The sequence below is a fragment of the Schistocerca gregaria genome, unplaced genomic scaffold (genome assembly GCF_023897955.1).
Source record: "Schistocerca gregaria isolate iqSchGreg1 unplaced genomic scaffold, iqSchGreg1.2 ptg000251l, whole genome shotgun sequence".
NCBI classification, from domain to species: domain Eukaryota; kingdom Metazoa; phylum Arthropoda; class Insecta; order Orthoptera; family Acrididae; genus Schistocerca; species Schistocerca gregaria.
Window position 1 is genome coordinate 4287415 of NW_026061759.1, and position 12628 is coordinate 4300042.

The window sequence follows — 12628 nt, forward strand, 5'->3', positions numbered from 1 at the left end:
CATGAAAGGAGGACTAGGAGCCAAGTTGCACGGGAGAATGTGAGAAGTGTTCATATGTAGTAAAAACCTGAGAAATCCGTCCGTTTTCGTCATTTGTTATCGAATCGACTTAAAGCCAGATCGTCACACTCACCGCACTTCTGTCTGAAACGGTTGCATTTATCGTCTGCAAAGCTATGTCGCGTGATGCGGTATGCGGAGACACTAAAAGCGCCATAGTAAAACACAGATGAAGCTTCTAAGTTGATGTAATAGCCAGTAAGAAGTAGCAAAATTCACGTTTTAGGTATCGATTATTGACTTTTTACCCTTCTTTGGTGCCTTCGACATGAGCTACGAACTTAAGATTTTGCATCAAAGGAGGACTAGCAGCCCCGTTGCACGGGAGAATGTGAAAAGCGTTCGTATGTAGTAAAATCCTGAGAAATCCGTCCGTTTTCGTCATTTGTTATCGAATCGACTTAATGCCAGATCGTCACATTGGCCGCTCTTTTCTCTGAAATGGTTGTATTTTTCGTCTGCAAAGCTATGTCGCGTGCTGCGGTATGCGGAGTCACTAAAAACACCATAGTAGAACACAGATGAAGCTTCTAAATTGATGTAATAGCCAGTAAGAAGTAGTACAATTCAAGTTTTAGGTATAGGTTATTGACTTTTTACCCTTCTTTGGTGCCTTGGACTTGAGCTAGGAACTTATGATACTGCATGAAAAGAGGACTAGCAGCCGCGTTGCACGGGAGAATGTGAAAAGCGTTCGTATGTAGTAAAAACCAGAGAAATCTGTCCGTTTTCGTCATTTGTTATCGAATCGACTTAAAGCCAGATCGTCACACTCACCGCACTTCTGTCTGAAACGGTTGCATTTATCGTCTGCAAAGCTATGTCGCGTGATGCGGTATGCGGAGACACTAAAAGCACCATAGTAAAACACAGATGAAGCTTCTAAGTTGATGTAATAGCCAGTAAGAAGTAGAAAAAGTGAAGCTTTAGGTATCGATTATTGACTTTTTACCCTTCTTTGGTGCCTTCGACATGAGCTACGAACTTAAGATTTTGCATCAAAGGAGGACTAGCAGCCCCGTTGCACGGGAGAATGTGAAAAGCGTTCGTATGTAGAAAATCCTGAGAAATCCGTCCGTATTCGTCATTTGTTATCGAATCGACTTAAAGCCAGACCGTCACATTGGCAGCTCTTTTCTCTGAAATGGTTGTATTTTTCGTCTGCAAAGCTATGTCGCGTGCTGCGGTGTGCGGAGACTCTAAAAACACCATAGTAGAACACAGATGAAGCTTCTAAATTGATGTAGAAGCCAGTAAGAAGTAGTACAATTCAAGTTTTAGGTATCGATTATTGACCTTTTACCCTTCTTTGATGCCTTCGACATGAGCTAGGAACTTATGATTTTGCATGAAAGGAGGACTAGCGTCGGCGTTGCACGGGAGAATGTGAAAAGTGTTCATATGTAGCAAAAACCTGAGAAATCCGTCCGTTTTCCTTATTTGTTATCGAATCGACTTAAGGCCAGATCGTCACACTGGCCGCACTTCTGTCTGAAACGGTTACATTTATCGTCTGCAAAGCTATGTCGCCTGCTGCGGTATGCGGAGACACTAAAAGCACCATAGTAGAACACAGATGAAGCTTCTAAGTTGATGTAATAGCCAGTAAGAAGTAGCAAAATTCACGTTTTAGGTATCGATTATTGACTTTTTACCCTTCTTTGGTGCCTTGGACATGAGCTAGGAACTTAAGATTTTGCATCAAAGGAGGACTAGCAGCCCCGTTGCACGGGAGAATGTGAAAAGCGTTAGTATGTAGTAAAATCCTGAGAAATCCGTCCGTTTTCGTCATTAGTTATCGAATCGACTTAAAGCCAGATCGTCACATTGGCCGCTCTTTTCTCTGAAATGGTTGTATTTTTCGTCTGCAAAGCTATGTCGCGTGCTGCGGTATGCGGAGACACTAAAAACACCATAGTAGAACACAGATGAAGCTTCTAAATTGATGTAATAGCCAGTAAGAAGTAGTACAATTCAAGTTTTAGGTATAGGTTATTGACTTTTTATCTTTCTTTGGTGCCTTGGACTTGAGCTAGGAACTTATGATATTGCATGAAAAGAGGACTAGCAGCCTCGTTGCACGGGAGAATGTGAAAAGCGTTCATATGTAGTAAAAACCTGAGAAATCCGTCCGTTTTCGTCATTTGTTATCGAATCGACTTAAAGCCAGATCGTCACATTGACCGCTCTTCTCTCTGAAACGGTTGTACTTGTCGTCTGCAAAGCTATGTCGCGTGCTGCGGTATGCGGAGACACTAAAAGCACCATAGTAGAACACAGATGAAGTTTCTAAGTTGATGTAATAGCCAGTAAGAAGTAGTACAATTTAAGTTTTAGGTATCGATTATTGACTTTTTACCCTTCTTTGATGCCTTGGACATGAGCTAGGAACTTATGATTTTGCATGAAAGGAGGACTAGCATCGGCGTTGCGAGGGAGAATGTGAAAAGTGTTCATATGTAGCAGAAACCTGAGAAATCCGTCCGTTTTCCTTATTTGTTATCGAATCGACTTAAAGCCAGATCGTCACACTGGCCGCACATCTGTCTGAAACGGTTACATTTATCGTCTGCAAAGCTATGTCGCGTACTGCGGTATGCGGAGACACTAAAAGCACCATAGTAGAACACAGATGAAGCTTCTAAGTTGATGTAATAGCCAGTAAGAAGTAGCAAAATTCAAGTTTTAGGTATCGATTATTGACTTTTTACCCTTCTTTGGGGCCTTGGACATGAGCTAGGAACTTAAGATTTTGCATCAAAGGAGGACTAGCAGCCCCGTTGCACGGGAGAATGTGAAAAGTTTTCATATGTAGTAAAAACCTGAGAAATCTGTCCGCTTTCGTCATTTGTTATCGAATCGACTTAAAGCCAGATCGTCAAATTGGCCGCTCTTCTGTCTGAAACGGTTACATTTATTGTCTGCAAAGCTATGTCGCGTGCTGCGGTATGCGGAGACACTAAAAGCACCATAGTAGAACACAGATGAAGCTTCTAAGTTGATGTACAGCCAGTAAGAAGAAGTACAATTCAAGTTTTAGGTATCGATTTTTGACCTTTTACCCTACTTTGCTGCCTTGGACATGAGCTAGGACCTTAAGATTCTGCATGAAAGGAGGACTAGCAGCCGAGTTGCACGGGAGAATGTGAAAAGTGTTCATATGTAGTAAAAACCTGAGAAATCCGTCCGTTTTCGTCATTTGTTATCGAATCGACTTAAAGCCAGATCGTCACATTGGCCGCTCTTCTCTCTGAAACGGTGGTAATTATCGTCTGCAAAGTTATGTCGCGTGCTGCGGTACGCGGAGACACTAAAAGCACCATAATAGAACACAGATGAAGCTTCTAAGTTGACGTAATTGCCAGTAAGAAGTAGTACAATTCAAGTTTCAAGTATCGATTATTGACTTTTTAGCTGGCTTTGGTGCCTTCGACATGCGCTAGGACCTTAAGGTTCTGCATGAAAGGAGGACTTGGAGCCGAGTTGCACGGGAGAATGTGAAAAGTGTTCATATGTAGTAAAAACCTGAGAAATCCGTCCGTTTTCGTCGTTTGTTATCGAATCGACTTAAAGCCAGATCGTCACATTGGCCGCTCTTCTCTCTGAAAGGGTTGTACTTATTGTCTGCAAAGCTATGTCGCGTGCTGTGGTATGCGGAGACACTAAAAGCACCATAGTAAAACACAGATGAAGCTTCTAAGTTGATGTAATAGCCAGTAAGAAGTAAATAAATTGAAGCTTTAGGTATCGATTATTGACTTTTTACCCTTCTTTGGTGCATTGGACAAGAGCTAGGAACTTATGATTTTGCATGAAAGGAGGAGTAGCAGTCGCGTTGCACGGGAGAATGTGAAAAGCGTTCGTATGTAGTAAAAACCTGAGAAATCCGTCCGTTTTCGTCATTTGTTATCGAATCGACTTAAAGCCAGATCGTCACACTCACCGCACTTCTGTCTGAAACGGTTGCATTTATCGTATGCAAAGCTATGTCGCGTGATGCGGTATGCGGAGACACTAGAAGCACCATAGTGGAACACAGATGAAGCTTTTAAGTTGATGTAATAGCCAGTAAGAAGTAGTAGAATTCAAGTTTTAGGTATCGATTATTGACTTTTTACCTTTCTTTGGTGCCTTGGACATGAGCTAGGAACTTAAGATTTTGCATCAAAGGAGGACTAGCAGCCGCGTTGCACGGGAGAATGTGGAAAGTGTTCATATGTAGCAAAAACCTTGAGAAATCCGTCCGTTTTCGTCATTTGTTATCGAATCGACTTAAAGCCAGATCGTCACATTGGCCGTACTTCTGTCTGAAACGGTTACATTTATCGTCTGCAAAGCCATGTCGCGTGCTGCGGTATGTGGAGACACTAAAAGCACCATAGTAGAACACAGATGAAGTTTCTAAGTTAATGTAATAGCCAGTAAGAAGTAGTACAATTCAAGTTTTAGGTATAGGTTATTGAATTTTTACCCTTCTTTGGTGCCTTGGACTTGAGCTAGGAACTTATGATATTGCATGAAAGGAGGACTAGCAGCCGCGTTGCACGGCAGAATGTGAAAAGTTTTCATATGTAGTAAAAACCTGAGAAATCTGTCCACTTTCGTCATTTGTTATCGAATCGACTTAAAGCCAGGTCGTCACATTGGCCCCTCTTCTGTCTGAAACGGTTACATTTATTGTCTGCAAAGCTATGTCGCGTGCTGCGGTATGCGGAGGCACTAAAAGCACCATAGTAGAACACAGATGAAGCTTCTAAGTTGATGTATAGCCAGTAAGAAGAAGTACAATTCAAGTTTTAGTTATCGATTATTGACTTTTTACCCTTCTTTGTGTCTTGGACATGAGCTAGGACCTTAAGATTCTGCATGAAAGGAGGACTAGCAGCCGAGTTGCACGGGAGAATGTGAAAAGTGTTCATATGTAGTAAAATCCTGAGAAATCCGTCCGTTTTCGTCATTTGTTATCGAATCGACTTAAAGCCCGATCGTCACATTGGCCGCTCTTCTCTCTAAAATGGTTGTACTTATCGTCTGAAAAGCTATGTCGCGTGCTGCAGTATGCGAAGACACCAAAAGCACCATAGTAGAACACAGATGAAGCTTCTAAGTTGTTGTAATTGCCAGTAAGAAGTAGTACAATTCAAGTTTCAGGTATCGATTATTGACTTTTTAGCTGGCTTTGGTGCCTTCGACATGAGCTAGGACCTTAAGGTTCTGCGTGAAAGGAGGACTAGGAGCCAAGTTGCACGGGAGAATATGAGAAGTGTTCATATTTAGTAAAAACCTGAGAAATCCGTCCGTTTTCGTCATTTGTTATCGAATCGACTTAAAGCCAGATCGTCACACTCACCGCACTTCTGTCTGAAACGGTTGCATTTATCGTCTGCAAAGCTATGTCGCGTGATGCGGTATGCGGAGACACTAAAAGCGCCATAGTAAAACACAGATGAAGCTTCTAAGTTGATGTAATAGCCAGTAAGAAGTAGAAAAATTGATGCTTTAGGTATCGATTATTGACTTTTTAAACTTCTTTGGTGCCTTCGACATGAGCTACGAACTTAAGATTTTGCATCAAAGGAGGACTAGCAGCCCCGTTGCACGGGAGAATGTGAAAAGCGTTCGTATGTAGTAAATTCCTGAGAAATCCGTCCGTTTTCGTCATTTGTTATCGAATCGACTTAAAGCCAGATCGTCACATTGGCCGCTCTTTTCTCTGAAATGGTTGTATTTTTCGTCTGCAAAGCTATGTCGCGTGCTGCGGTATGCGGAGACTCTAAAAACACCATAGTAGAACACAGATGAAGCTTCTAAATTGATGTAGAAGCCAGTAAGAAGTAGTACAATTCAAGTTTTAGGTATCGATTATTGACCTTTTACCCTTCTTTGATGCCTTGGACATGAGCTAGGAACTTATGATTTTGCATGAAAGGAGGACTAGCATCGGCGTTGCACGGGAGAATGTGAAAAGTGTTCATATGTAGCAAAAACCTGAGAAATCCGTCCGTTTTCCTCATTTGTTATCGAATCGACTTAAGGCCAGATCGTCACACTGGCCGCACTTCTGTCTGAAACGGTTACATTTATCGTCTGCAAAGCTATGTCGCGTGCTGCGGTATGCGGAGACACTAAAAGCACCATAGTAGAACACAGATGAAGCTTCTAAGTTGATGTAATAGCCAGTAAGAAGTAGCAAAATTCACGTTTTAGGTATCGATTATTGACTTTTTACCCTTCTTTGGTGCCTTGGACATGAGCTAGGAACTTAAGATTTTGCATCAAAGGAGAACTAGCAGCCCCGTTGCACGGGAGAATGTGAAAAGCGTTCGTATGTAGTAAAATCCTGAGAAATCCGTCCGTTTTCGTCATTTGTTATCGAATCGACTTAAAGCCAGATCGTCACATTGGCCGCTCTTTTCTTTGAAATGGTTGTATTTTTCGTCTGCAAAGCTATGTCGCGTGCTGCGGTATGCGGAGTCACTAAAAACACCACAGTAGAACACAGATGAACCTTCTAAATTGATGTAATAGGCAGTAAGAAGTAGTACAATTCAAGTTTTAGGTATAGGTTATTGACTTTTTACCCTTCTTTGGTGCCTTGGACTTGAGCTAGGAACTTATGATACTGCATGAAAAGAGGACTAGCAGCCGCGTTGCACGGGAGAATGTGAAAAGCGTTCGTATGTAGTAAAAACCAGAGAAATCTGTCCGTTTTCGTCATTTGTTATCGAATCGACTTAAAGCCAGATCGTCACACTCACCGCACTTCTGTCTGAAACGGTTGCATTTATCGTCTGCAAAGCTATGTCGCGTGATGCGGTATGCGGAGACACTAAAAGCACCATAGTAAAACACAGATGAAGCTTCTAAGTTGATGTAATAGTCAGTAAGAAGTAGAAAAAGTGAAGCTTTAGGTATCGATTATTGACTTTTTACCCTTCTTTGGTGCCTTCGACATGAGCTACGAACTTAAGATTTTGCATCAAAGGAGGACTAGCAGCCCCGTTGCACGGGAGAATGTGAAAAGCGTTCGTATGTAGAAAATCCTGAGAAATCCGTCCGTATTCGTCATTTGTTATCGAATCGACTTAAAGCCAGACCGTCACATTGGCCGCTCTTTTCTCTGAAATGGTTGTATTTTTCGTCTGCAAAGCTATGTCGCGTGCTGCGGTATGCGGAGACTCTAAAAACACCATAGTAGAACACAGATGAAGCTTCTAAATTGATGTAGAAGCCAGTAAGAAGTAGTACAATTCAAGTTTTAGGTATCGATTATTGACCTTTTACCCTTCTTTGATGCCTTGGACATGAGCTAGGAACTTATGATTTTGCATGAAAGGAGGACTAGCGTCGGCGTTGCACGGGAGAATGTGAAAAGTGTTCATATGTAGCAAAAACCTGAGAAATCCGTCCGTTTTCCTTATTTGTTATCGAATCGACTTAAGGCCAGATCGTCACACTGGCCGCACTTCTGTCTGAAACGGTTACATTTATCGTCTGCAAAGCTATGTCGCCTGCTGCGGTATGCGGAGACACTAAAAGCACCATAGTAGAACACAGATGAAGCTTCTAAGTTGATGTAATAGCCAGTAAGAAGTAGCAAAATTCACGTTTTAGGTATCGATTATTGACTTTTTACCCTTCTTTGGTGCCTTGGACATGAGCTAGGAACTTAAGATTTTGCATCAAAGGAGGACTAGCAGCCCCGTTGCACGGGAGAATGTGAAAAGCGTTAGTATGTAGTAAAATCCTGAGAAATCCGTCCGTTTTCGTCATTAGTTATCGAATAGACTTAAAGCCAGATCGTCACATTGGCCGCTCTTTTCTCTGAAATGGTTGTATTTTTCGTCTGCAAAGCTATGTCGCGTGCTGCGGTATGCGGAGACACTAAAAACACCATAGTAGAACACAGATGAAGCTTCTAAATTGATGTAATAGCCAGTAAGAAGTAGTACAATTCAAGTTTTAGGTATAGGTTATTGACTTTTTACCTTTCTTTGGTGCCTTGGACTTGAGCTAGGAACTTATGATATTGCATGAAAAGAGGACTAGCAGCCTCGTTGCACGGGAGAATGTGAAAAGCGTTCATATGTAGTAAAAACCTGAGAAATCCGTCCGTTTTCGTCATTTGTTATCGAATCGACTTAAAGCCAGTTCGTCACATTGACCGCTCTTCTCTCTGAAACGGTTGTACTTGTCGTCTGCAAAGCTATGTCGCGTGCTGCGGTATGCGGAGACACTAAAAGCACCATAGTAGAACACAGATGAAGTTTCTAAGTTGATGTAATAGCCAGTAAGAAGTAGTACAATTTAAGTTTTAGGTATCGATTATTGACTTTTTACCCTTCTTTGATGCCTTGGACATGAGCTAGGAACTTATGATTTTGCATGAAAGGAGGACTAGCATCGGCGTTGCACGGGAGAATGTGAAAAGTGTTCATATGTAGCAGAAACCTGAGAAATCCGTCCGTTTTCCTTATTTGTTATCGAATCGACTTAAAGCCAGATCGTCACACTGGCCGCACATCTGTCTGAAACGGTTACATTTATCGTCTGCAAAGCTATGTCGCGTACTGCGGTATGCGGAGACACTAAAAGCACCATAGTAGAACACAGATGAAGCTTCTAAGTTGATGTAATAGCCAGTAAGAAGTAGCAAAATTCAAGTTTTAGGTATCGATTATTGACTTTTTACCCTTCTTTGGGGCCTTGGACATGAGCTAGGAACTTAAGATTTTGCATCAAAGGAGGACTAGCAGCCCCGTTGCACGGGAGAATGTGAAAAGTTTTCATATGTAGTAAAAACCTGAGAAATCTGTCCGCTTTCGTCATTTGTTATCGAATCGACTTAAAGCCAGATCGTCAAATTGGCCGCTCTTCTGTCTGAAACGGTTACATTTATTGTCTGCAAAGCTATGTCGCGTGCTGCGGTATGCGGAGGCACTAAAAGCACCATAGTAGAACACAGATGAAGCTTCTAAGTTGATGTACAGCCAGTAAGAAGAAGTACAATTCAAGTTTTAGGTATCGATTTTTGACCTTTTACCCTACTTTGCTGCCTTGGACATGAGCTAGGACCTTAAGATTCTGCATGAAAGGAGGACTAGCAGCCGAGTTGCACGGGAGAATGTGAAAAGTGTTCATATGTAGTAAAAACCTGAGAAATCCGTCCGTTTTCGTCGTTTGCTATCGAATCGACTTAAAGCCAGATCGTCACATTGGCCGCTCTTCTCTCTGAAAGGGTTGTACTTATTGTCTGCAAAGCTATGTCGCGTGCTGTGGTATGCGGAGACACTAAAAGCACCATAGTAAAACACAGATGAAGCTTCTAAGTTGATGTAATAGCCAGTAAGAAGTAAAAAAATTCAAGCTTTAGGTATCGATTATTGACTTTTTACCCTTCTTTGGTGCATTGGACATGAGCTAGGAACTTATGATTTTGCATGAAAGGAGGACTAGCAGCCGCGTTGCACGTGAGAATGTGGAAAGTGTTCATATGTAGCAAAAACCTTGAGAAATCCGTCCGTTTTCGTCATTTGTTATCGAATCGACTTAAAGCCAGATCGTCACATTGGCCGTACTTCTGTCTGAAACGGTTACATTTATCGTCTGCAAAGCCATGTCGCGTGCTGCGGTATGTGGAGACACTAAAAGCACCATAGTAGAACACAGATGAAGTTTCTAAGTTAATGTAATAGCCAGTAAGAAGTAGTACAATTCAAGTTTTAGGTATAGGTTATTGAATTTTTACCCTTCTTTGGTGCCTTGGACTTGAGCTAGGAACTTATGATATTGCATGAAAGGAGGACTAGCAGCCGCGTTGCACGGGAGAATGTGAAAGGCGTTCATATGTAGTAAAAACCTGAGAAATCCGTCCGTTTTCGTCATGTGTTATCGAATCGACTTAATGCCAGATCGTCACACTGGCCGCTCTTCTCTCTGAAACGGTTACATTTATCGTCTGCAAAGCCATGTCGCGTGCTGCGGTATGCGGAGACACTAGAAGCACCATAGTGGAACACAGATGAAGCTTCTAAGTTGATGTAATAGCCAGTAAGAAGTAGTACAATTCAAGTTTTAGGTATCGATTATTGACTTCTTACCCTTCTTTGGTGCCTTGGACATGAGCTAGGAACTTAAGATTTTGCATGAAAGGAGGACTAGCAGCTGCGTTGCACGGGAGAATATGAAAAGTTTTCATATGTAGTAAAATCCCTGAAAAATCCGTCCGTTTTCGTCATTTGTTATCGAATCGACTTAAAGCCAGATCTACACATTGGCCGCTCTTCTCTCTGAAACGGTTGTACTTATCGTCTGCAAAGCAATGTCGCGTGCTGCGGTATGCGGAGACGCTAATAGCACCATAGTAGAACACAGATGAAGCTTCTAAGTTGATGTAATAGCCAGTAAGAAGTAAAATAATTCAAGCTCTAGGTATCGATTATTGACTTCTTACCCTTCTTTGGTGCATTGGACATGAGCTAGGAACTTATGATTTTGCATGAAAGGAGGAGTAGCAGTCGCGTTGCACGGGAGAATGTGAAAAGCGTTCGTATGTAGTAAAAACCTGAGAAATCCGTCCGTTTTCGTCATTTGTTATCGAATCGACTTAAAGCCAGATCGTCACACTCACCGCACTTCTGTCTGAAACGGTTGCATTTATCGTATGCAAAGCTATGTCGCGTGATGCGGTATGCGGAGATACTAGAAGCACCATAGTGGAACACAGATGAAGCTTTTAAGTTGATGTAATAGCCAGTAAGAAGTAGTAGAATTCAAGTTTTAGGTATCGATTATTGACTTTTTACCTTTCTTTGGTGCCTTGGACATGAGCTAGGAACTTAAGATTTTGCATCAAAGGAGGACTAGCAGCCGCGTTGCACGGGAGAATGTGGAAAGTGTTCATATGTAGCAAAAACCTTGAGAAATCCGTCCGTTTTCGTCATTTGTTATCGAATCGACTTAAAGCCAGATCGTCACATTGGCCGTACTTCTGTCTGAAACGGTTACATTTATCGTCTGCAAAGCCATGTCGCGTGCTGCGGTATGCGGAGACACTAGAAGCACCATAGTGGAACACAGATGAAGCTTCTAAGTTGATGTAATAGCCAGTAAGAAGTAGTACAATTCAAGTTTTAGGTATCGATTATTGACTTCTTACCCTTCTTTGGTGCCTTGGACATGAGCTAGGAACTTAAGATTTTGCATGAAAGGAGGACTAGCAGCTGCGTTGCACGGGAGAATATGAAAAGTTTTCATATGTAGTAAAATCCCTGAAAAATCCGTCCGTTTTCGTCATTTGTTATCGAATCGACTTAAAGCCAGATCTACACATTGGCCGCTCTTCTCTCTGAAACGGTTGTACTTATCGTCTGCAAAGCAATGTCGCGTGCTGCGGTATGCGGAGACGCTAATAGCACCATAGTAGAACACAGATGAAGCATCTAAGTTGATGTAATAGCCATTCAAAAGTAGTACAATTCAAGTTTTAGGTATCGATTATTGACTTTTTACCCTTCTTTGCTGCCTTGAACATGAGCTAGGACCTTAAGATTGTGCATGAAAGGAGGACTAGCAGCCGAGTTGCACGGGAGAATGTGAAAAGTGTTCATATGTATTAAGAACCTGAGAAATCCGTCCGTATTCGTCAATTGTTATCGAATCGACTTAAAGAACGATCGTCACATTGGCCGCTCTTCTTTCTAAAATGGTTGTACTTATCGTCTGAAAAGCTATGTCCCGTGCTGCAGTATGCGAAGACACCAAAAGCACCATTGTAGAACACAGATGAAGCTTCTAAGTTGATGTAATAGCCAGTAAGAAGTAGTACAATTCAAGTTTTAGATATCGATTATTGACTTTTTACCCTTCTTTGGTACCTTGGACATCAGCTAGGAACTTAAGATTTTGCATGAAAGTGGGACTAGCAGCCGCGTTGCACGGGAGAATGTGGAAAGTGGTCATATGTATTAAAAACCTGTGAAATCCGTCCTTTTTCGTCATTTGTTATCTAATCGACTTAAAGCCAGATCGTCACATTGGCCGCTCTTCTCTCTGAAACGGGTGTCATATCATCTGCAAAGCTATGTCGCGTGCTGCGGTACGCGGAGACACTATAAGCACCATAGTAGAACACAGATGAATCTTCTAAGTTGATGTAAAAGCCAGTAAGAAGTAGTACAATTCCAGTTTTAAGTATCGATTATTGACTTTCTACCCTTCTTTGGTGCCTTGTACATGAGCTAGGAACTTATGATTTTGCATGAAAGGAGGACTAGCATCCGCGTTGCACGGGAGAATGAGAAAAGTGTTCGTATGTAGTAAAAACCTGAGAAATCCGTCCGTTTTCGTCATTTGTTATCGAATCGACTTAAAGCCAGATCGTCACACTGGCCGCACTTCCGTCTGAAACAGTTACATTTATCGACTGAAAAGCTATGTCGCGTGCTGCGGTATGCGGAGACACTAAAAGCACCATAGTAGAACACAGATGAAGCTTCTAAGTTGATGTAATAGCCAGTAAGAAGAAGTACAATTCAAGTTTTACGTATCGATTATTGACTTTTTACCC